This window comes from Musca autumnalis, unplaced genomic scaffold (assembly GCF_047663935.1).
Source record: "Musca autumnalis isolate F117 unplaced genomic scaffold, ASM4766393v1 scaffold_5, whole genome shotgun sequence".
NCBI lineage: Eukaryota > Metazoa > Arthropoda > Insecta > Diptera > Muscidae > Musca > Musca autumnalis.
This window is the reverse complement of record NW_027412088.1, coordinates 98,848,957-98,876,042: the sequence shown is the minus strand read 5'-3', so window position 1 is coordinate 98,876,042 and position 27,086 is coordinate 98,848,957. Positions and strand designations below refer to the sequence as shown.

At 34.5% G+C, this 27,086-nt stretch overlaps 2 protein-coding genes across 5 annotated transcripts in view; both read right to left on the bottom strand.

Moving 5' to 3' along the window:
• atos (atos homolog atossa) overlaps positions 1 to 5,235 on the bottom strand; it is a 172,827-nt gene extending 167,592 nt beyond the window's left edge. For 2 of the 4 annotated variants that reach the window (XM_073991125.1, XM_073991126.1), the window contains exon 1: positions 4,928 to 5,200. The gene's annotated coding sequence lies outside the window, so the exon portion shown is untranslated. Of the gene's footprint in view, positions 1 to 4,927 lie in introns of all 4 variants that reach the window. The other 2 variants (XM_073991128.1, XM_073991127.1) reach the window with 2 other exon arrangements.
• The window catches only part of Miro (mitochondrial Rho GTPase), a 637,534-nt gene that overhangs the window by 420,190 nt on the left and 190,258 nt on the right, over positions 1 to 27,086 (bottom strand). The window lies entirely within an intron of this gene.

Genomic DNA, 27,086 nt, shown 5'->3' with positions numbered 1-27,086 from the left:
GGACAAAGTCATACTTAATCGATCGAATACAAGTTGTAAAATTTGGTAGTGCAACTTCAAATACAATTTATGTAACTTCTGGTGTACCGCAAGGTAGTCACCTTGGACCAGTATTGTTTACATTATTTATCCACGATTTGCCAGACATAATGCACTATTCTAATGTCCTAATGTATGCGGATGATGTAAAAATATTTTATTCCCTGAATCATCCTTCTGATCAACTGAAACTACTGCATGATCTTGACAGTTTTTATCAATGGTGCAACATCAATCTATTGGAATTAAATATTCTAAAGTGTAAAATCATGTCATTCTACTTTAACGAAAATATGTTAGAATCTGTCGATAGTATCAATGACCTTGGTATCCTCTTGGATCGTAGATTGGACTTCAGGGAAAATATTTCATTAATTACAAATAGAGCATATAAAAACCTTGGCTTTATCAAACGTTGGAGCAAAGAATTTTCCGATCCAGATGTTACTAAACAGCTATATATCTCATTTGTTCGTTCTCCTTTGGAATATGGATCAGTAGTTTGGGATCCAGCATATTCCATACACTCCAATTCTATTGAATCTGTACAAAAGCAATTTTTAATGTTCTGTCTTAGAAATCGAGGTTGGAACCCACAGACATTGCCATCTTACAAATTTCGCTTAAATTTGATTAAATTACCAACTTTAAAAAGTAGACGCACGATGCTACATTTTTACTAAATGTCATTCAGGGGAGGATAAAATCAGAATTTATTTTGGAAAGAATTTATTTAAACGTTCCTTTCAGGCCAACTCGCCATTATCAATTTCTACAAATAAACTATTTAACCTCCAACTATGCTAATAATGATCCTTTGCGACATACACAGTCTTACATAAGTATACGTACGCCCCATAAATCTCGGGTTTTAGAAAAAGTAATGATATTTATGAAATTCCAAGTACACAGGTTTATTTCGTCTCACTAATAAACAATATTTAATACAACAAAAGTATATTCCATAATATAAATAACGGTAAATTTTACAAAAACCAAAAAATGACACTTACAAAAGTATACATACGCCCCAAGGAAATATGAGTATTATCGTACAATTTATGGAATTAGCAGCAAAATTTATACATTTTATTATTTTGGCGAATGTGTCTGGGTGTCCGAGATATATTTTAGAGAAAAAAATAGTTATTGGGTTTAAATGCCGTTATTTAATGCCAAACTTCTTGTATAGCTCGTTAAAGCGGATCCTTGCCGATTTAGGTATTTTTGAGTATATAAAAGCCACAATATTAGTGTCAGATTATAGATTTTGATATCCTAGAAAGCTTTTTAGTTGACCTTGTGCATAACACACCTTCCTGGGTGTCGATAAATTCACATTTTTCCTGGGATATCTCAGGAAGTTAATAGATTCCTCGGAATTCTTGGCTCAAATTACATACAGAAGACCTTGAATTGTGTTTTAATATGGTGTTATATAATCCTTGGACACCAATTGAATCAGAAATATGAAATATTCTGTTAAAAACCTGCTCCCAGAGCATCAAAATATAATCACTACCAAAAAGCATGAAATTTCACTGTGAACAACGTAGTTTTCGTATTTTGACCATTACCGTCAATATAAGGTCGGAAAGTACCGGATAATTGTACATTTCTGTCTCAATTGGTGTCCAAGGATTATATAACACCATATTAAAACACAATTCAAGGTCTTCTGTATGTAATTTGAGCCAAGAATTCCGAGGAATCTATTAACTTCCTGAGATATCCCAGGAAAAATGTGAATTTATCGACACCCAGCAAGGTGTGTTATGCACAAGGTCAACTAAAAAGCTTTCTAGGATATCAAAATCTATAATCTGACACTAATATTGTGGCTTTTGTATACTCAGACGAAATCTGTTTCAGACAATTAGGAGTTACCTCCTGTTTTTGTAAAAATTTTAATTCTTCTCACACGAATTGTCGAATTTTGTGGATCGATTTACTCGCCTTAGCGCAAATGTAGAGCTCTGATTTTTAAAAAAGGAATAATTAATTATATTTGGAACGCGTCTACGAAAAATTAGGTCCGTATGTCATTTGGGTGCTGAGCCATGGATGCCTAAATTATTACGAATATAGATGAACGAACAAAAATTAGTTGTTAGCGTTTTTTATTGTTGGACTGCAGAATTTTACATCTTTGTGTTTATTTCAGCTTTAGTCCATATTTTGTTGTATTCAAGTATTTGAATAACAACAAAATGTTTTACAGTGGATATGAAATTGATTAGTTGCGGGCGGAGGGTAGGGAATAAAGGGAACTGATGAAGTTGTTTGGTGACAACTGAAACTATAGTATTCCCTACCCTCCGCCCGCAACTAATCAATTTCATAGCCACTGTAAAACATTTTGTTGTTATTCAAATACTTGAATACAACAAAATATGGACTAAAGATGGATGATGGATGTAGGGAAACTTGCCTTTATCAAATAAATTATGGATAAGAGGGTACAATTTGAAATGTAGCGCTGAAAAAATTGGATTAGGGACAACATTCCAATTTTATCAGGAAAATGAATATAAAACACACATTGTTCGAGAATGGAAGAAGTATGGGGAAAAATTCAGATTTCTTGCACCGAAAGTTTAATTAAATCTATGCCAAAAAGGATCAAAACTGAAAAGGGTAAAAAAAGACATCATACCAAGTAAAAAGTTCCCAAGAAATCCTTTTTTGTTTAATAAAACTTTTCACTGTAAAGTTTAAATAAATGTTTTATTAATTTTAAGTTAATACAATAATGTAAAAATATAAAAAATAATAAAATCACTTTCATTAATCAACTCTTATAGGTCATTTAGATATGACTTCATTAGCCGGATTTAGTGCATTATCAGGTTTTATTTGCTAAATCCCATCAAAATCTACCAGATTTCCCATACAAAAATAAATCCTCGTATTGGGTGGATTTATTTTAAATCCGGCATAAATCCTCGTATACAAATCTGTTTTTTTGCAACATGTTGCTAGAAAATACAAAAAATTGCAAGCTGGGACAGGAAACAAGGTAGATGCATCGGTGAATAGCTATTACAAAAATAATTTAAAATGTCAAAATTTGTAAACAATACGAAAAAAATAAATTTGATTTGATATACAAACATGATTTTAATCAACCAAGACAAATATTTGCAAAGTTTAAACGATAAAATAATTCCTTATTTGCTCATTAGTTAGCATTAGAAGCATAATGTGCTAACATCTTTAATACTAAACAATAAATTAGTAATTTGCCTTATGTTTTTTGAGACGAGTTCAATTTACAACAACTTTTTCTGACGTTTAAAATTCGATCGGATGGGATGATGCATCTACCTTGGTAATTGTGATATGAACAAAAATCAGCTGATTGAAATTTAAATCCTGCAAAAGGTATATCTAAATGCTATGAGATTTGAACTGGATTTATTAAATCCAGTTGAGGATTTATGGCTAGTCTAAATGAGCTATTAGCAATCAAATTGTTAATGTAAGAAACTCAAGTGGATACTTTTGACTGTGACTCACTGTACGTGCTAGACCTTACATTTTTCATGGTACAAATACACAGGTAGCCGCATCGGCAATTGTTGGTAACATAAGATGTCAAAATTTGACATCAATTCAATACAATTGACACATTATGTTACCATCAGCTGACCTGATAATGCTACCTGTATTATTTTACCATGACATTTTTGAACAAGTTAAATTGAAAAATGAATATAATGAATTGAATAAAGTTGACAACCATGGTAGAACAAATATAAGGTAAAGTTACTACTATAACAAATACAACTCGAACAACAACCACAAAGGAATGTGTTTTTGTTTGTAACGTTACTGCCAGTTGTATTTGTAAACAAAACAAGGAAATGTCTATAAATTATTGGAATTTAAAAAACTAATAATTTTTCACATTTGGTTGAATATTATGGAAAACATGAATGAAAATTCGTTACATTTTCAATTTTCATGTTTCCACATCATTCCACTAAATGCATAAATTCTCGCAGAAAGTAGAATTCTTGCAGAAAAGTTTGGGGTCGCTGGAAATTCATAGAAAAAGGAGAAGCTGTTTCAATGTTTTGTTTTAGAAATCAAAGAAGCACATGTTTATTAGGGCTTTATTTTTTTAAATTTTAACAAAATACCTCACACATTAACAAACGTTGTATCGCCTCTACAAGCGGGGATTTAGTGCGCGGCTTATCGTTCGAACTTGGAGGAGGTTACATATCATTGATATGAAGAAGTCTTTCTGGGAAATGTTTTTTTTCCGAATGATATATTTTTTTCTCAAAAAATATATGTCCCCAATGTACATCGAAATAGAAATAAATGTATAAAATGTCATATGAAATTTGACACTAACGTTACAACCCAGTTCAGTCAGCTGTGTATTGCTGCTACCTTTTCTTATTCTACCATGCATTGTGCTAGACCTTACATTTTTGAACAAGTTAAATTGAAAAATGACTATAAATTGAATAATAAAGTTGACAACATTGTTTGTAATTACAGTTCCTCTCCTTTCAATTTCCTTCCCTCTTTTAACAACAGCTGATTTTTGTTATTCTCCTGCCACTGGAGTAAATAAAAAAACAAAACGACGAACCCCCCAAACATTGATTTTTTGCAAATTACACTTTGCTGTGAGTTGTTGTTACATTTCTAATGCTTGTTCTTCTTGTTATCCTTTTTTTCAAGGAAAAATATTGATGCACTTTGGTATTTTCAAGGTTTCAAAAATACTTGGATAGCAACTATTTTCAAGTAGGATAAAGGCATTCATTTTGCAACGGAACGAAAACAGCATCCAAGACAAAAACAATAAATAATGTAGAGAAAACAAAAAGGTAAAGTACTTATAAAATAAAAGGAACATTTTTTTCACCTAAATATACAGAAAATATAGTCGCGACTCGATTTGCCAGCCAAACTACCGACGACCGACCAACAACAGCACTGCACGCACACGGTACAGAATTTCTAAACGACAAATTTGTTTAATTTCTTTCGCGATTATCACAACATTTTGTTTATTGTTTTTATTCAATTTTCATAGATTTGTCACAATGTTGTTTAATTTGAAATTAGTTTTTGGATTTTCTGTTGATTTATCTTTCTCACACGATACCGATACCGACGAATCCGATTTGTCAACTGAGATTTGCAGGTTGTTGCAAAAACGAATGTTGTCAATTGTACGTGTTGAAAATCGTCCCAAATGTCACTAGCAAGCGTTTTTACAGGATATACCTATTAATAAAAATTGTTACATTTTAAAGAAAATTCAATTTACAATAAAGCAAGGCATATTTATAGAAGGTAGATGCATGAATTACAACAACTAACAAATTTACAAAAACAACATTGTTATTATTGAAAATAAAATGTCACTGCTAACTAAATAACTAAGGGACGTACACAAATATTTCACCAACCTACCACAACAACGCTCTCTGAGCGCCCGTATTACCCAAATACGTTGAGTGCAAAATCACATTTAAAACACTAAATCCGCGACCAAAACTTATTTAAATGTTTTCATTCGTAAAATAAATCATTTTCCTTTGTTATGAATTGTATTTCATGTTTTGTTGGGCTTTTGTTTTTAAAATACAAAACACACACACATACAAACAATAACGTTCTGTCATAGTTGAATTTGTTCAACTTACAAAAAGTATACGCTCGACGTATTTCGGTAGTTCTCATAAGAAAACATGTGTCCTACATTTTTCACCACACACGCCCAGGGCGTAACTATTTCCAAATCAATTTACTAAAGCATAGTACACACGGTCCAACAAAACTGACAGTCAACGTACTTTTACGGCAATTTTCTGGCAAATAAAAACTTTTTGTTAGCTAAAAATGATAGAAATACAACATTTAAGGTATAATTTAGTGATTAGGAAAGTAATTATTCAGCTAGACATTTATATATAAACGAAATAGACCTCGATGATTATCAGTTTTGTTTTGTTAGCTATTCTACTGCCAATAGAAGTCGAAAACTAAGCTAAGAAACATACAAATGTTGCATTTTTAGAACAGTTGAGTATGGTAGAACGATATAAGGTAACAGCAATACCCAGCTGATTGAACTGGACTGTAATGTTAGTGTCAAATTCCATACAACATTTTATATTTTTATACCCTCCTCCCATGGTAGAACAATAAAAGGTAACAGCAATACCCAGCTGACTGAACTGGGCTGTAACGTTAGTGTCAAATTCCATAACGACATTTAATATATTTATTTTTATTTTCGATGTACATTGGGTATATATATTTTTTTAGAAAAAGAATATATCATTCGAAAAAAAAACTATCCCATAAAGACTTCTTCATATCAATGACATATAACCTCCTCCAAGTCGGAACGACGTGCCGGTAGAGGCGGTAAAACATTTATTAATATGTGTGATATTTTGTTAAATTTGAAAAAAAAAGCCCTAATAAACGTGTGTTTATTTGATTTCAAAACAAAAATATTGAAACAGCTTCTCCTTTTTCAATGCATTTTTAGCGACCCCGCACATTTTTGCAAGAATTCTACTTTCTGCAATAAATTATGCATTTAGTAGAATGATATGGATACATTCAAATTGAAAATGTAACGAATTTTCATTCATGTTTTTCAAAATGTTCAATCAAATCTGAAAAATATTAGTTTTTTAAATTATACTGTGCAACATTTTTAAGGTGATCTTGTGGAAACTATTCGAACTGAGGATTTTTTGAAAGTACAGACCCAAATGACAAGAAACCCAAGTTGGGTTTTGTTGTGTCAGATCCAGCTCGGATTTTATGGCACCATCTAAACATGGTTAAAAATGGCATGGCTATATCTCTGAAACCATGCGAATCTTCTTCTGACCTCTGAAGCAAATTTGTAGGTAAGGACAAGAATAAAATATTTGGAGAAAAAATGACACAATTTTTATACATTTCGCAACGTATCTCCAAAACCTTTAATTTTTTCTGAATATTTTCTTTTGGAAAAATATTCTCTGGAATGTAATACACAACTCTTCAGAACATGTCATTGTTGTAAAATTCCCCTATTCCGTTGTTGTCAGTACATTTTCAACGACGATTTAATAAAACTGTCAATAATGTAGTGAAATCCGAAATGCGAGAATAACCTATTGGTGTGAACTGTGTTTGAAATACGTGTTGTAACGCTGCGTTTACAAATGACAGGACAGTTGAGTTCATGTATTGATTGTCAAAAACCCAAAACATGCCTGTGTGACGTAGGCGTCCAGACAACTGCAAAAACAGTTGTAAAATTATGAATGAAAATCGTCGATTTATTTTTGTTTTCCGTTCACACATTTTGTTTTTGTTCTTTTCTTTTGTTTTCAACACATTTCAATTGCTATCTCACTTAATTTTGCAAAAATGTCAAAAATTAGTTAACACGGCTGTCTGTGAAAAAAAATGATGGACAGCTGGGAGACAAACGACAAATATATGTATGTGTTAGTAAATCAGAGTTGTATTTGAAGAAAAACTGTCTGGTGTAAACGTCTAGTAAAAGATAAAAGCAAAATAAAGCCGAAACAACGTGAAGTAAGCTTTTCAGGGTTTCAGAATGTTCAAAAGAATTGTTGATAACTTTATTTGGAAAATTTTTGCTAAAGGTTACTTGGTTCAAATTCCAATAGTTTAGCCGATACTGACCAAAATTTCTATATTTTATACACAGAAAAAAAAGCCACCCTGAAAATTTTGATTAAAAGCTTTATTACCATATTTTTGTCGAATGGCGATAAAATATTACGAATATATAGGGAAAATGGTTATCAAACATGAAAATGTTACTAGAAAGCGATCAATAAACGATTTCAAACAAATAATTTATTGAAATTTGTTTATGGTTATTAATAAATTTCTGTAGTTAAAAACAACAACAATATTAGGTCATAACGAGAGCGCTACAACAATGTGCTGTGTTTTTTTCTTGAGATGTGAGTATCGTTGCTATGTATATTTCAAAGCATGGTCATGGAATTTTTGCGACATGAAGGGATGGAGCGTTTGTGTGGCATTAGGCTTGTTTATTTATTTGTGCTCGGGTGAAGGCTTGTATGTAAGTTTGTTACTGTTTTTTGTTGCTGATTTTTATGAACCTAACAAACGAAGAGGGAAAGAAAAAAACGATACGAGTTCTCATGTTTTGTTCTGTTTGTGGTTAAGAAAGGCAGATAACAGCTTCGTTCCAGTACTTTTTTAATGATAAAAGTGTCAAAAGAGCAAACTGTCGAAAATGAGTTCCACATACACATTTTGCCAAAATGTACGGGAACGGAAAAATGGCAGAAACATCAAAAAAACTAGATCAAATGTCAATGTCGGCGTATCAGCCAATCAGAAGCCGGCAAACATGTTGCACATTTTTGCTCGCCCAAATTTGTCGTGTAAAAAGTTTCTAAAGAGAAAGCTATTCAGCGCCATTTTTATTCAAAGAGAAGTGAACATTTTGCAACTTTTTTGTTGTACGGGAACGCATTTTGGGGGAAAATGTGTTAAATGTGTAAAAACTTTTGATTTCTGGAACGAAGCTAACATTTTTTAACCGTCAGTTTGGTATTTTTGGCAGTCTCTTAAAAGCAGTCGTTCTGTGTGGATCGGTAGTGCAGCAATAAATCAATGTTTGTGTGTTTTCTTAAAGTAAAGGTGCCTTTCAAGTAAATTAAATGTCCAATATATTGGGCATTTCAATTAAATAAATAACCACGAACATTTATAAATGTGTGTATGTATTTTTTTGGGGTTTTGGGTTTGTATTTAACAAAAAACAACAAAATAATTGTAAATATGAATATTTTTTATTGATTGGAAAAAATGCATTCAACAATTTTTTTAATTAAGAAAATATTTTGTTTTTATCAAGCAAAATGTGCAATATTTTGATAAATATTTTTGTCAATATGTGAAATGTTTTATCAGTTTAAAATAAAAAAATCGATAAATATTTTAATCAATATTACAATTTTATTTTATCAAAATGTATTTTTACTTTGTGATCAAAAAGTTTTATCGAATTTTGTCAATATGACAATTCTTTTTATTGCCGGAAAATCGATAAATTTTTGGTTGAATCTTTGAATCTCTTTATCAAATGGCTCCAATTTTTTTTTTCTGTGTAGATTTTGATGCCCTAGATAGAGTTTTTCTTATGTGGTTTTTTCAAAAGATAAGCTCTACTAGTTTAGGGCTACAATATTGCTAAAGACAGCAAGACCAAATTCCTATTCGTTTCTGAGATAAAGGCCTGATAAATGCAAAAAAGTGTAGATTTAGCCCGGTTTAGATGAGGCCATAAAATCCGAACTGGATCTGGCAGGACAAAACCCTACTAGGGTTTTTGTAGTCTCAATATGTACTTTCAAAAAATTCATACTAGAAGTTGTTTGCATTTTCAGTGTTGCATAGTGTTATAATAATTTATTTTATAGACATTTCCTTGTTTTGTTTACATGTTACCGGTGACACGAAGGTTACAAACAAAAACAAATTTCTATGTGGTTGTTGTTGAGTTGTATTTGTTGTAGTACTTTACCTTCTTTGTTCTACCATGCCCTCCACCATAGTATGGAGGGTATATTAAGTTTGTTTTTCCGTTTGTAACGCATTGAAAAACTCATTTGCGACCCTATAAAGTATACATACATATATCACTCATTTACTCAAAGAGTGACACATTTCAAAAAAATCGAGTTTCGTGAAAAATGCTTTTTAAGTTGGCGATTGAAATTTGACTTCCCAACTTAAAATTATTATTACACAAAAAACAAAATTACTACGTGGACTATATTTTGCAAACACCTAGCCAGTGTTAAATTTCTGTGCAAGATCAAGCATGATTTGAAGTGTTTTATTGGTTCATAAACTCCAAAAACTTTTGTGTTGAATTATGCGAAACTTGTAGTAAATCAGCTGTAAATCGTCGATTTTTAGAGATATCAGCATGAACATTTGACACAAAATAAAGTAGAAGTCGTAGAAAAAATAGAAATTGCTAACTCAAAAAACGCATTTTTTGAGTTATGCCACTCTTTGAGTAAATGAGCGATATATTCTTGATCAGAGTGAAATTCTGAGTCGATCTATGCATGTCCGTCCGTCTTTGGTAATCACTCTAGCATTCACAAAATGGTGATAGGTCGCTGAAATTATGGAAAAATGCGTCTTTTGTTTGCAGGCAGGTCAAGTTCGATGATGGGCTATATCGGTCCACGTTTTGCTATAGCCCCCATATAAAGGTACCCCCCGATTACCCGTATTTTGACGTTTTTAGTCACATGTTTAGACCGAATTAGCTACAATTTGACGTTTAGGGTTTCTAGTGACCACAAAATTTATATTCAAAAAATTATGGACATACATAGGTCCATGTTTTGGTATAGCCTCTATAACGGTACCTCCCGATTTTCGGTATTTTGAGAATTTTACCTAAAATTTTTAAACGAACTAGCTGCAATGTGACATTTGAAGCTATCCACCAAAAAATTTTCAACATAGGTCCATGTTTGGATATAACACCCATATAACGGTACCCCCGATTTCCGGTATTTTGAGAATTTTACCTACAATTTTTAACCGAACTAGCTGTAATTTGACATTTGAAGTTTTTAGAGTCAACACATATGTTCAACAAAAATTATCGACAGAGGTCCATGTTTGGGTACAGCCCCCATATAACGGTACCTACCGAGTTTTGGTGTTTTAAGGACTTTAGCTACAATTTTTAACCGATCTAGCTAGAAATTGTCCTACATTATTTAACCGAACTTCCAGTAATTTGACATTTGAGATTACCAGTGTTCACAAAACTTCTCCATCAGCAACTGTCAACATAGGTCCATGTTATAACCCCTATATGGCGGTAACTCCCGATTTTTCGTGTTTTTAAGGTTTTAGCCACAATTTTTAGCTGAACTAGATGACATTTGCGGTTTCCAGTTGTCACAAAGCTGCTCCACCACAGGTTACTTCAAAAATAGGCACCATATAAAAGTGCCGCCCGAATGAAGACATATTAGGTACATTATCAGACATTTTTAGTTATACCCTAGACAGACGGCAGAGTTACTTTGCATTAAAAATTCCTTAATTTGAATTAACTTTTTACCCTGACAGACGATAGTTTCTGCATTTATAAAACAGCTGTTTGCGTTGTTTGTTTGTACCCAGCAGACCATTTCATAAAGTTTTACAAAAGTTCGCCAAAATATGCGAAACAAATATACTTTCAACCATTGGCCTTTTCACCACGAGAATGCAAAAATAAATTTAATTTATTCGCGATATTTTTGAGTCTTTTTAATATTAAAAAATGTCGCAAAACTCTAAAGGAACATTTGAAGAAGATATTATTTTCGATAGAATTGGTATGGTGGGTAATGAAATGCTTGTGAAAATAAAAATTTTAAAAATAGATTTGATAGAAGGCGCGAAAAACGATTAGCTGCTATTCTATTTTTTGAAAGGACATATTTAGACTACAAAGTAGGGTTTTGTCCTGTCAGATCCAGTTCGGATTTTATGGCCTCATCTAAACCGGGCTAAATCTACACTTTTTTGCATTTATCAGGCCTTTATCTCAGAAACGAATAGGAATTTGGTCTTGCTGTCTTTAGCAATATTGTAGCCCTAAAATAGTAGAACTTAACCTTTGAAAAAACCACATAAGAAAAAATCCATCTAGGGCATCAAAATCTATAAAATATAGAAAATTTTACACAATTGCTGAAATTCTGGTCAGTACCGGCTGAACTATTGGGAGTTGAACCAAGTAACCTTTTGCGAAAATCTTCCAAATATAGTTCTCAACAATTCTTTAGAACATTCTGAAACTCTAAAATGCTTACTTCATGTTGTTTCAGCGGTATTTTGCATCATATCTTTTACAACACGTATTTCAAACACAGTTCACACCAACAGTTTATTCTCGCATTTCGGATTTCACTACATTACACTACAAAATGTACTGAAAACAAAGGCATAGGGCATTTTACAACAATGACATGTTCTGAAGAGTTGTGTATTACATTCCAGGGAATAATTTTCCAAAAGTAAATATTCAGAAAAAAATAACGGTTTTGGAGATACGGAGCGAAATATATAAAAATTGTGGAATTTTTGCATATATTTTGAAATTTGGGGCAATAAATGTAGTTTTTCGAGTTCATTATTTCTCCAAATATTGTTTTCTTACTACAAATTTGCTTCAGAGGTCAGAAGAAGATTCGCATTGGTTTCAGAGATATAGCCCCGAATTTATTTAAAAACTCAATATTTAACCATGTTTAGATGGGGTCATAAAATCCGAGCTGGATCTGACACAACTAAATCCAACTAGGGTTTCTCGTCGTTTAGATCTGTACTTTCAAAAAATCCTCAGTTCGATTTGTTTGCACAATATCACCTTAAAAATGTTGCACAGTTTTATATGAGACGGCTGTGCAGTGGTAAGCATACTCGCTTTGCAGTCTGAAGGTCCGGGTTCGCTTCCCAAGTCAGGCAACAAAACAGCACATTTTTAAAATGACAAAAAAATTAATGTAGGCGGAAAGTGCAAAGTATAATTTCTCTAAAAGAGTAGAGAAATAAAAACTGAATAAATATAAAAAACTTAAAAAATAAATAAAAATAAAAATTAAAGAAAACAAAAACAGAGTAAAAAAGTTTCAATCGTTTTTACACCCTTCGGGATTTTTTCTCAAGAAGAATGGACTTGCCCCTGAAAAAACTTTTACCATCGTAACTGAGGCCGCGAATGTAAGTGGCTTCAATAAAATTCAAAGTGATTCGAAATTTTGTGTGAAGTATGGACCAAATCGGCAACTCCCTTCAAGAGTTATCGTGCGCACAATTTTTCCAAACATTTTTTAACTTTTGTGGGGAGGTACCTGAAGGAGTGGACCGATATGGCTAATCTTCGAACTTAGTCTAAGTTTGGGCACAATATTACGAAGGCCAAATTTTGGACGGAATCGGCATATCCGTTCGAGAATTATCTTGCGCTCAAACCACTACACATGGTGTCTTTGGCGTTTTTTTCAACTTTTAGGCTATTTTCTCAGAAAGTATGGACTTGCCCCTGATGAAACTTTTACCGTCGTGTAGGGGGCGGTGAATAAAAGATGCTAAAACAAAAATCAAAGCGATTCGAGAGCAGGTCCTAAACTGAACTTATCCGAAATTTTGTGTGGGAGGTACCAGAAAGAGTGGACCGATTGAGTTCCAACCACATCTAAGTCTGGTAGACATTTCACGATTTAAAAAGTATGGACCAAATCGGTTACTCCCTTCAAGAGTTATCGTACGTACAAATTTTCCGAATATTTTCGAACCTTTGTGAGGGAGGTAACGGAAGGAGTGGACCGATATAATCCATCTTCGAACTTAAACTAAGTTTGGACAAAATATTAGGAAATCCAAATTTTGAACCGAATCGGTTGATCCGTTCGAGAGTTATCGTGCGCTCTAGCCTGCCAGACAGACGGACGGACATTGCTCAATCGACTCCAAATTGTCTGAAACACATTTCGTCCAAACATACTTGGGGTCTAAAACCATTATTTCGTTGAGGCACATTTTGCCCGTATGAAAGTGTATATACCCTCGTTAGCATAAATGCAGAAAAAAAATATTTTTATACCCTCAGCATTTATGCTAACGAGGGTATATACACTTTCATACGGGCAAAATGTGCCTCATCGAAATAATGGTTTTAGACCCCAAGTATGTTTGGACGAAATGTGTTTCAGACAATTTGGAGTCGATTGAGCAATGTCCGTCCGTCTGTCTGTCTGTCTGGCTGGCTGGAGCGCACGATAACTCTCGAACGGAGGAACCGATTCGGTTCAAATTTTGGCTTTCGTAATATTTTGCCCAAACTTAGTTTAAGTTCGAAGATGTGCTATATCGGTCCACTCCTTCCGGTACCTCCCCCACAAAACTTCGAAAATGTTCGGAAAATTTGTGCGCACGATAACTCTTGAAAGGAGTAACCGATTTGGTCCATACCTATCGTGGAGCGTGTACCAGACTTAGATCAGGTTTTAATATGGACTCAATCGGTCCACTCCGTCGGGTACCTCCCACACAAAAATTTGGAAAAGTTCAGTTTAGGACCATCTCTCGAATCGCTTTGATTTTTACTTTAGAAACTTGTATTCACTGCCCTCCATACGACGGTATAAGTTTCATCAGGGGCAAGTCCATACTTCCTGAGAAAATAGCCTGAATGTTGCAAAAAACCCCTATGACACCGTGTGAGGAGGTTGGAGGGCAAAATAACTCTCGAACAGGTCTGCCGATTCGGTCCAAAGTTTGGTCTTAGTAATATTTTGTCCAAACATAGTTTAAGTTCGAAGATAAGCCATATCGGTCCACTCCTTCAGGTACCTCCCCCACAAAAGTTCAAAAATGTTCGGTAAAATTGTGCGTACGATAACTCTTGAAGAGAGTGGCCGAATTGGACCATACTTTACACATCTTAATATATCTACCAGATATAGATCAGGACTATATATGGACTATATTTGTCCACTCCATCCGGTACCTCCCACACAAAATTTCGGATACATGTTCACTTTAAGACCTGCTTTCGAATCACTTTGATTTTTGTTGAAGCAACTTGCATTCGCTGCCTCAATTGCGATGGTAAAAGTTGTTTCAGGGGCAAGTCCATACTTCTTGAGCAAACATCCCTGAAGTTGTAAAAAACCCCTATGGTACCATATGTAGTGGCTGGAGATCCATTCTTTTTAGTATCTCCTCCGCAAAACTTTTGATCTCTAATCCTAATCAACATTTTTGTCAGTTCAAACGCCCAAAATTCCTAAATACATGCGTTTTTTGGGAAAAAATTGTTTCAATATACACAGGCTGAGGGTATATCTCTGTCGGCAAAGCCGACTGATATTTTTTTACTTGTTTTTCATTTCTAGAACTATAGCGGAAATGATCTTCTAGAAGTGTCGCTGGAGTTACTTCCAAGACAATACGACAGCTTTGTTCATTTCTTCACACCACGACTGTTTTCATCGCCCTGGGCGACACGCCTAAGTCACTTCCGCGATAGGTTTTGCTTGCAGGGAACCGATTTTTTTCAACTTACTAGGCGTTTTTGCACCACACAGTTTGTCTTCAAATACAACTCTGATTTACTAAATTATATTTCTCAGCAAAAAAATTTGGAAGTTGTGCATGTGGAGTTATGATTTCACAACATCCTTCGATGCAGTCCACACGGAGTTATGAAAAATGCAATACGTTGGATACAATTTATAAGCAGTTGCTTTAGAGATCCATACAAAAAAAAACGGTTGGTTTATCCCTACCTGCTAAAGGTCTTTTGTTGATGCAAGAGGTCGCCTTAAAGTCTCCTGTTGATGGAAGTCCTCATAAACGTCTTCTGTTGATAGAACACCTCATATAGGTCTTCTGTTGATAGAGCTCTTAAAAGTCTTTTGTTGATAAAATACCTCCTATAGGGCTTCTGTTGATGGAAGACCTCCTATAGGTCTTCTGTTGATAGAACCCCGGGTTAAGGTCTTCTGTTGATAGGGGACATCATAAAGGTATTCTGTTCATAGAAAACCTCATAAAGGTCTTCTGTTGATGGAAGGCCTCATAATAGGGATAGGTAAGTCGACTTTCGGTTAATCGATTAATCGAATTTTTGCAGTCAAAAATCAAAAAACCGTAGTCGACTTTTGTCTGGAGAGAAAATCGCATAATCGATTATCTTGAGATCGATTTTCGAGTTTGCCCGTAGATTGTGTACTTGGCGGTTTTACACTTTTGGCGGTTTTACAGTTTCAAAAGAAAACTCGAAAACCGACGAATAGTCGATTATAATCGATTTCGAAAGTCGAGTTTTAAGACAACTGAAATAATCGCAAGACCGAAAAACCGCATTTTTAGTTTTAGACCAAAATCGAAAAGTCGAAAAATCGATTATTGCTTTCCATTACTTATCCCTACCTCATAAACGTCCTCTGTTGAGAGAGACCGCCTATAGGTATTCTGTTGTATATATACGGCGCCAGTGTGCTATGCAAATAATAGCGTTTCGCAGTCAGAGAATATTGAAACCTACCAGAATACCTACCTGAGGACTGCAATAGGGTACCTCCGCATGACACCAGTGGACCACCTTCATGAGGAGGCGATAATTTTACCGGTGCAGCAGCACAACAAGATGTTTTCGATGCAGTAACTGCTTGGGCGTTACCCCTGTGAGCATATCTGCTACTATCTAGTGGACAGGCTTCCCCACCTAGAAACGTGGGGAGAGATTTTCATGATGTGGAGAGAGAGGTCCAAACTTTAGATCAACAAGCATACACTCTCATACGGTTGCGCAGGCAGTACAAAGGGACATTGTGATTGCCGTACACGGAGACCGCCTCATCCTTTGGATCAGAAAAATGCCAGCTGCCAAGACAAACACAAGTGGTTTTTAGCCCAGTTAATATCCGGACTATGCAGCCGCCTCAATTCATATTGGACCTGAATTGACAGCACGATACCCAACACATGCCTGCATGTGGATTGCTCCGGTAACCACCACTTACCTTGTTGCTGGTAGTGGTAAAATAAATAAATTAAAGGGTGCCACCGTGGTGCAATGGTATGCACACCCGCCTTGCACACATAAGGTCGTGGGTTCGATTCCCCGGCCAGGCAACATCAAAACACTTTTCATTGGTGGAAAATACCCCTCAGTAATGCTGGCGACATTTCCTGAGTATTTCAGCCATGTAAAACTTCTCTACAAAAGTGGTGTCTTAGACACGCCGTTCGGACTCGGCGATAAACTGTAGGTCCCATATCATTGATCTAATATGAATTGGGGTGCACTCATTGATATGAGAGAAGTCTCCATTGTCCCTTATGGGATGTTTGTGGAACAACTATTATTAAAGGAAAAACTGAACCATAAATTGAGTCCTGCCATTCCATCGCTCCCCCATCTTATTTGTAATGAAATAAAACAAACTTTGGCCATTTTTTAATTTGAAAATATTATACACATTTATTTATTTAATTATTTGTTTTATAAGAGTTTTTTGTTTCTTTGTATTTTCTTCTTGTTGTTGTTGTTTTAAAAGATCCGATATTTTTAAAACACCACCAGGCAGGCGCCAGCTAGCCAACATTAAATCTCTTGGTTTGTGGTTGTTGTGTTTTTCTTTAACGTTTTACATTTTACGTTTTTTTTTGCTACGTTTCTTACAGACAGAATAGAATTTCTTTTAAGCCTTTTTAAGCCACATCATAATTGTCGTCGTCATCAACTTCGTGCTCTTCTTCTTCTTAATCATCCTCATCATGGTCAAAGTCGTTCGTCATTGTCGTAACTAAAATTTAGTGTTTTCTTTGAATAGCTTTTTTACGCAGGGGATCTCTTTTTAAGTCTAATTTAAATCTTTGTGTTTTGGTTTTTCACATTTTATTTTTGTTACTTTAAAGGAGATTAAGATAATCTGTTACATTTTTGTTTGTTGGGTTGCTTAAATGTTAAAAAATATACTTTTTTTGTCATCTTTATGTTTTGTTGTTGTTTTTATTTTTTTTTGTATTTATATTAATATTTATATATAATATAATAATCCTTTTTGACAATTTCACAGTGGTTTTTAAGAGTTATTTTTTTGGTTTTTTTATTTTAAATATTTTTTGTTGGTTTTCCAAATAATTTACAATGCAATGCTACGCATAAAATATTACATTTAATGTTAATCATCATCGTTCGTCATCATAATTAATCATCACCCAAATGTTGTGGTCTTGCCATGGTTTCTTTTCAAAAAAAAAAAAAAAAATGTTTCAATGATGTTTGTGGTTTTTTTTTATTCTTTTTATGGTGAAGATGGAAGAATATTTACAGTACGAACCGAATTTTGAACATTTAAAACAGTTTTAAATTTGATTAGCCAGACTATTTTGAAAAATCAAAATTTAAATTTGATTTCTAAAAACCGCACTTCTCAAAATGGTGCACATATTTCAATATTCTATGTAATGTTATGTTTACCTTAGACCTTTATGCGGTTTTATTTGATTCTATGATTGGCGGTTTTTTATACTCTCCACCATAATATGGAGGGTATGATTAAATTTGTCATTCCGTTTGTAACACATCGAAATATTCATCGGAGACCCTATAAAGTATATATATTCTTGATCAGGTCAATAAAACCATGTCCGACTGTCCGTCCGTCCGTCTGTTGAAAAACACCCCCCCACCCCCCCCCCCCCCAACCCCAAATTAGTCGGTATAGGTCCACGCCTTAGTATGGCTCCCATAGAACGGTACCTCCCGATTTTCGGTATTTTGACGGTCGTAGCCACAATAATCCACCTAAATGGCTAAAATTTGGTACCTGGTCTTCATTTGGGGTACTAAACCTTCCACATAAAATTTGTCGGTATAGGTCCACGCCTTCATATAGCCCCCATAGAACGGTACCTCCCGATTTTCGGTATTTTGAATGTTGTGGCCTCAGTATTTCTCCGAAATGGTTGAAATTTGGTATTTAGTCTTCGTTGTGGTTACAAAACTTTCCCCCAGAAACTAGTCGCTATAGTCCCACGCCTTAGTATGGCCCCCATAGAACGGTACCTCCCGATTTTCGGTATTTTGAAGGTTGTGGCCACAATAATCCACCTAAATGGCTAAAATTTGGTACCTGGTGTTCATTTGGGGTACTAAAACTTTCATATGAAATTTGTCGGTATAGGTTCACGCCTTAGTATGGTTCCCATAGAACGGTACCTCCCGATTTTCGGTATTTTGAATGTTGTGGCCACAGTATTTCTCTGAAATAGTTGAAATTTGGTATTTAGTCTTCGTTGTGGTTATAAAACGTTCCCCATAGATCGGTACCTCCCTATTTTCGGTATTTTGAAGGATGTGGCCTCAATATTCCACCGAAATTGCTGAAATTTGGTATTTAGCCTTAATTTAGGGTATTAAAGGTTCCATATGAAATTTGTCGGTATAGGTCCACGCCTTCATATAGCCCCCACAGAACGTACATCCTGATTTTCGGGGTTTGCAAGGTTTTGGCCGCCAGTATTCCTCAGAAATGGCTGAAATTTGGTATCTGATTTTCCTTGGGGGTATAAAACTTTCCTCCAGAATCTTGTCGGTAGACCCACGCCTTTGTACAGCCCCCATAGAACGGTACCTCCCTATTTTCGGTATTTTGAAGGTTTTATCCTCATTATCGCAGCGAAATGGTTGAAATTTTGGTACTTAGTCTTTGTTGGGGTTATAAAAATTTCTCCCAGAAATTTGTTGGTATAGGTCCACGCTTTCATATAGCCCCCATAGAACGGTACCTCGCGATTTTCGGTATTTTGATAGTTTTAACTTCATTATCACACCGAGTTTGCTGAATTTTGGTACTTAGTCTTCGTTGGGGGTATGAAACTTTCCCCCAAAAATTTGTCGGTATAGGTCCACGCCTTAGTATTGCCCCCATAGAACGTTACCTCCGATTTTCGGTATTTTGCAGGTTATGGTCGCAGCAACCCACCGAAATGGCTGAAATTTGGTACTTAGTCTTTGTTGGAGGTGAAATAACTTCTGACTGAAATTCTTCTGTATAGGTCCACTCTTCGGTACAGCTCCCATAGAACGGTACCTCCCGATTTTCGTAATTCTGAAGGTTGTGACGTCAATATCCCACCGAAAGATTGAAATTTCTTATTTAGTCTTCCATGGAGTTATCAAATATTCCAAAAGAAAATTATCTGTATAGGTCCGCGGGTTCCTATATCCTCCATAGAGGCATACCTCTTGATTTTCGGTATTTTGAAGGTTTTACCGGAATATCGGAAATTTGGTATTTAGTCTTCTTTGAGTCTAAAAACGTTCCGCCAGAAATTTGTAGGTATAGATCGACGTTTTGATATAGGCCCCATGGAACGGTACCTCCCGAATTTCGATATTTTGAAGGTTAGCCACTTTGTTTTACCGAACTTGCTGAAATTTGGTATTTAGTCTTCTTCATAAACGAAAGAAAACTAATTGTTCCATTTTACTTCAATACAACTCGTGGTGGAGGGTATAACAAGTTCGGCCTGACCGATCTTAACGCCGTTCTCACTTGTTTTATATTGCAAATCGATTTCTGAAGTCCGAAAGTAGTCCACTTGTAGCAGGACTTTCGTCATTCAACCAAAGGCGCCTTACCGTGGGTTATCGATAGTCAAAAGAGGTCTCAAATAAAGTTTTTTATGTGCTACGACCATAGCCAGGATAAGCAATCCTATATTAAGGCACCGACACATAAGAAGCATTGCATTCTTGCTTAAGTAATATCTGGTAAATGACTAAAGACCAAGTTCGACCTAACTCAAATGTGATTCTGAAATCTTTTTATTAGGTCGAACTTGGTCTTTAGACTATTATCAGATATGACTTCGGCAAGAATGTCATGCTTCTTATGTGTCGAGGCCTTTACCCTTTGAATAAAAGCCTAATCTTCAACGGATCCTACTATATAATTCAACGGATCCTACTATATAATGTGGTCACCCGATTGAGCCAATTCGATTGTAAAATAAGGCTGAAATCTTTAAAATACCTAAATCGGGAGATATTCACTTTTTGGTCACCATCGATATAGAGACCAAATGTGGCTTCGTCTACAAATAATTAGGAGACAAGCGAGTGGGGTTAGCAGCTAAACAAATGCAGCGTGCCGTGTTCATCTGCTGCGATTAAACTGGGTTGGCATCCGCTAGCCAAAATGCTTTTGGTTTGGGGTTATTCCGGTTCAAAGAACCCGCTACCGTGAGATTGATGGATGGGGGTGGTCATTCACAATGTACCTTTGTACTGCCTGCCCAAGTGCATCATTGTTAATGCTATTCAAGCCTGCCTGGTAGCTTGTTGATGTAGAGGATCTCGCTTGTACATTTGGACCTCTCTCTGCAGGTCATGAACACCCAAGCAGTTACTGTATCGTAAACAACTTATTTTTGCTGATGCACAGGCAAAATTTTCGTCTTCTCATGAATAAAGAGGCACCCCGTTGCACAGATCACAGACCGGCCTATTACTAAGATGTCAACAAGGTTTCTTTGTCAGCACCCTAAGTTAGAGTTGGGTAATCTAGTTCCTAGTTCCTTGTACTAGTTCCAAAACGTATGAGTTACATCATGAATTATAAAGTGTGATAGTAAGTATACGCAGTTTGTTCAAAGAAAAAATGTGGGCCATTGGAACTGCGAAGTGAACTATATAGTTCCACATAGTTCCTTTGGCACAACTCTACCCCAAGTACTGCAGACCACCGACTTGTGAACCTTATTCATACTTCTGACCTTTTCGCAAATAACTGACACAAGATAGTACAATCATCCGCATACATTTTGTATTTTGTATCGTTTGGGTGGTGTGGCATTTCGCAAAGGTAGAGGTTAAACAGTTCCGTAGATATCAGCCCTCGTTGGAGAATCCCCTGTATTACTCTACGGATTTTAGACTGTCACTGAGTCATAAAGACAAATCTTCCAAATCCTCCATTTGCTACCCTGTTCATAGAGTTCTGAGTCGTGGAAGGATACCATCTACAATGTAGCGGCCTGGAAGCTTTAGTAGTAGCCTAAAATAACTCGAACAAGTAGCCCCAGCATCGAGCAGAAGAATGGTGTGGAGGAAACATGGTAATGCTGAACAAACTGATTTTCGTACAGACTTTAAAGTTAGGGAGGTATTAACGGAGTTTTACGATGGTCCATGCATAAAAGAAAAAGGCCCAACACGAAAGAGTCGAATGTGTTTTTTTTTTATTAAATTTATGATTGCTTTTTGGGCTAAAATAGGCATTCATGTCAAAGTAAATTTTTCCAATTTTTTTGTTGTAGTGTTTTCCGAATATTTTCTTTAATCAAATGTTGTTGTTGTTTGGTTGATTTGATTTAAAATGAACGTTGCTTATTTTTGTTGTTTTTGTTTTGTATTTTATTTTATTTATTTTCAATTATTTATATATAGTTTTAAAAGCATTATTTTTGTTGTTTTGTTTATCACACATTCTACAACTAAAGTTATAATAATCATATATAATAATCATTATAATCGTTAGTTAATTAATATTAATAATAATATATTTTTTGTTTGTTTTTTTTCTTTTTATTTTATTTTTAATCAGTTAACTTCTAAGACCAAATATATCGTAAATATATATATTTTTGTTTTTTTTTTATATATTTCATTTTTAGGTTTTACTCATATTTAAATAGAAAGAATTTTTAAACTTAAAACATATAATGAAAGAAAAAAACTCATGAAAACATAATGCAGATTTTATAGAACCTTTTTCTTTTTTCAATATTGATTTCATAATGATATTACATGTATGTATGTATAAAAAAGTGAATTAAACATGTATTTTTGTGTTTTTTTTTTTTTTTTTTTTTAATGAAATGTTTTATTAATGATGGTATGGTAAAGGATGTTAGGAAAAATATTGGCTTTGAGGATTTTTCTTAAAGAAAGAATGAGCAAAGAATTTTATTTTGTTTTAACAGTCGCTAATAAAGTTCCATTGTTATTTTTAATAATATTGCTGCCCAAAAACACCTTAAACGATGACAAATATATACATACATATATGACAATAACAATCAAGGGAAATGAATGCACATACCATGGCCCAATACTATCGAAATTATATAGTATGCAAAACTCATATTCGAAAACCCTTCAAAAATGAGTAAAATCGTTATTTATAGCAGAAACAAGTGCATTAATTTATTAGATAGAGAATATTTAAGAATAATTTACATAAAAGAAAAATATATTTTAACTAGTTCCATAATTTAAGGCAAATGACGTTTAGAGTCGTGGCAAAATTCATATTCGAACACCTGAAAGCACTACAGTTTTGCTCGTTTTGAAGGATTTTTGAAGGTAAAGTGTGATTTTTATTTTGTACTTGAATATTCTTGCGGATGCCTCTGATGTTCAGAAACATAAAGTTTAATAAAGTTAACGTTGAAATTTTTTTAAAAATTGAATTGATTAAAAAATATACTAAATTCTCTACAAAACTAAGCAATATTGTTCAAGAATTTAACAGTAATGGCAAATTTTGGATGGATATTGCTAAAAATAGCTAATCTTATTTGTTCCATGATAAAATACGTGATCCTCTTTTAAAATAAATGCGGCCAGCTCATGAGGATTTAAGTCTGTCTAAGCTTATTGTAGGACATTTCTCATTTATACGTGTGAAAATGAACACATATCCTTCGCTAAGTGGGCTAAAAAATTTATGAATATTTGAGAAGAACTCCGACATTCACGTCACTGCAATAATTATCGAAAATCGCAAGGCAAAACATGGATTTAAATGTCGAAATGCAATCTAAACAAAATTTATTCGCTCTGTCTGTGATCCAAGATATTTTTTCACAATTTGTTATGCATATGAAACATTTATGTTTATTTTTTTTATTTTCTATAACAAATGAGCTACTTTTCAGACAAAAAATCATTATTGTGGAGTTTTTGGAAAAAATTACCCCATTTCATAACTTACCTAAAAATTCAGTTCTACTCTGCCATCATTTTGACTTTCAGAAACTACTTTTTCGTTGTGATTATTTGTAATTATTGATGTAAAGTGAATTTTAGAATTGTACTCTAAATTATAATCAGCCCAATAATTAATGAAAATTCCGTGCGGAATTTCTCTCTTTTCCCTTCTTTGCTATCACAAACAAAAAATCCGCATGGAAAAAAATTCCGATGGAGAAAAAGTAGGTATCATGAACGCTCTCAAACATGAGTTTACCTCCAAAAAAATCTCCCTTGCAAAACTGAAGGGAGTTTACAAAAAATCTTAGTATTTCCCACAAACTTTGTACAAAACATGCAAAATAAACACTTTCGTTGGGATTTTATACTAAAATCTTTTACTTGTGGTTGGAAATTTATTAAAAAATGAACAAATTTTACAAAATAATATCACTTTGCAAACTCACTCACTCTCCACTTTTTGTACCGATCAACGATGGGATGAGAGAATTTTGGACATACAAAATTGTTGCACAACAATTATTGAAAAAACACTGAATAAAAGCATATTTTCAATTATTTTTATTTCAGAATTCGTATTTTATCAATTTTTGCCTTTATTTATGGGTCTATCTTGTATTGCCACTAAACTTGAGTTGCGTTGTCAGTTGTATGCGCGACTGAGACGAAATGTTGTACCATTAATGTCAACTCAACTGGGTGGTCGATAAACATGTTATCGATCAGTGTTTTTTCAAACTTGTGACCTCTATTCGCCAAAAAAAAAAAAAAAAAAAAAAACATTTTAAAAATAATTGCGCTTTGGATAACTCTTTTGTGTATTCTGGACAATATTTTAATATTTTGGCTGAGTTTTCGAGCAAATTTGGAAAACAACCCAAGATTGGAATATAACCTGCCCATTGAATCTTCGGATCGTCAAGTTTTATTTCCTGTCCCAAAAAATGATAAGTTCGGTGGAATTATTTTTTGATGATGAAGAAAATATACAGGACATTGCATCTATTAGAAGAAATTTGAGGGACAAGTCGAATCCATTGGAATTGCCATCTGCACGGTAAGCTGATGATCATGTGGAAAGATCTGTATAATCAGTAAATTATCTCAGGTTTAAGGCGTATTTTGGATTGCCAAAGGATGCCGTAGTTTACGTTGTGGAAACGTTAAAGGATGACTTCAAAGAATGTTACAGATCAACAGGAATACCCCCACTTTTAAAAGTGTGCGCAGCGTTGCGATTCTTGGAGGACGGAAGTTTCCAAAAGTCCCATGGCAATGATTTCAACAATTGCATGGCTCAATCTACATTGTCGAGAGTATTGAAGGAAGTTGTCCACTTGATAGAGGACAAATTGTGCCAAAATTGGATCTTTTCGAAGTTGACAGAGGAGGAAAAAAGGCAAAATAAAAACCATTTTTATTCAAAAACGGAATTCCCTGGTGTAGTTGGCTATATAGATGGAGGATGTTCGTCATTTGTACTTAAACTGAACCTACTGTATTTGTCACCAAATTCATTTGCAAAAGATTTGCAGCTGTCCGCTCCAAAGGCGATAAATTCACTTATTTTGATGGACCACCACCAGTGTCGTTGAAGTTTATTTTATTTTGAGGCATTTTCTTTTTCAACTTTGCTTTAAAGTGAATCCATACTCAGCCACTCTTCAGTTGTTCGTGTTAGAGGTTCATGGCTGTTTAAACGGACCTCTACGCTTCATCCGCTGTGGCTTTGGTTTCACCAAAACTCCCGAACTCCTCGGGCTAAGTTTGGATTTTCACTCAGTTTATCAATTAATATTTCGAACTGCTGCTTTGTCGTTATTTTCACCATATTGATACACAAAATTAATTAATGATGCAAAGAATCAATAATTGTTAACAAAATTTTTATTTTTCCTTCTATTTTACTTCTTGTTTCTTCGAAAATGTTCACTGCAACTGAAAATTGGTGGTTGCTGAAAAACAGCCGCTGCGTCAACTGAGATTCGCAACTTCAGTTGAGAGTTGCCATACGTGGATCAATTTTGACAACTGGCAACGCCACTCAACGATAATTGTTATCGAAGATCGACCCCTTAATTTTAAACACTCGTTTCTAAAGCCCTCGGAACATACGGTCCGTTTAGTGACACGTTGGGACACGCGTTGTCCCAAAACAGTTAAATTATGTTTAACTTTAAAGCGCTCGGCACATACGGTGCATTGAGCGTCGCGCTACAACAACCACATGAAAAATGTGTAAGTGATGCCAAGTTTTTTTGAAAAACAACAACATGGCTGGCGCATTAAAGTTAAACATAATTTAACTGTTTTGGGACAACGCGTGTCCAAACGTGTCACTAAACGGACCGTACGTGCCGAGCGCTTAAGGCCCCGGCACATACGGCGAGTTGAGCGTTGCGTTACAACAACCACATGAAAACTGCAAGAACAAACTTGGCATCACTTACACATTTTACATGTGGTTGTTGTTTTCAACGCGCAACGTGTCACAAAACGGACCGTATGTGCCGGGGCCATTAATGCGTTAGCCATATTGTTGTTTTTCAAAAAACTTGGCTTCACTTACACTTTTCTCATGTGCTTGTTGTACCGCAACGCTCAACGCACCGTATGTGCCGAGCGCTTAACACATTCATGATAGTGACAGTTCCATAGAACAATGGAGTCAATTGCACTGTCTTCTTAGAAATTTCCAATCACATCTGATGTTTTTCATAATTAGCAACATCTTCTGAATGTCTTTGATGTATAAAAGTGTAATGTATTTCATTAAATTTGTTGATTTTGTCTAAAAACACAAACACTTCAAATTTTCTCTTTGTTTTCACCACAATTAGGGCACACAAGGTATGAAAACGACCCTTCAGTGCTGCCAAATTCAATGATTATTTTTCTCACATCATTCATGATAGGAGGAATGTTCTATCGAGAAAAATCTATTCCGCGAGAGTTGTATTCCGCAAGAATATTCATGATTGGGCTGGATATGTTTTTTACATATGAGCTGTCACTTTGCATATATATATTGTATGGGAGAAGTGACAACTCATATGTAAAAAACATATCGTGTAAAGTACCCATAAATGTAAAATGCGTTTTAGACAGGCTTAAATTCTCATGAGTTGGCAGCATTTCTTTTCAATATTTTTTGTCATAGAACAACTAAGATTAGCTATTTTTAGCAATATCCATTCAAAATTTGTTATTACTGTTCATTTCTTGAACAATGTTGCTTAGGGCCATTATTATATGTGTTCTTTTACTATCTGATGGATTTGAAAACGCAAAATAAACCAATTTGGAGGCATATATATATATTCGGTGAGAATATTCCAAATTTAAGTAATTCAAGTAGTTTTTAATGTTTGATTTTAAAAGAATTTTACTTCTTAAAATTATTTTCCGTGCGGAAAATTCCGAGGGAAATATTCATGATTGCCCTGATAATTTTTACATT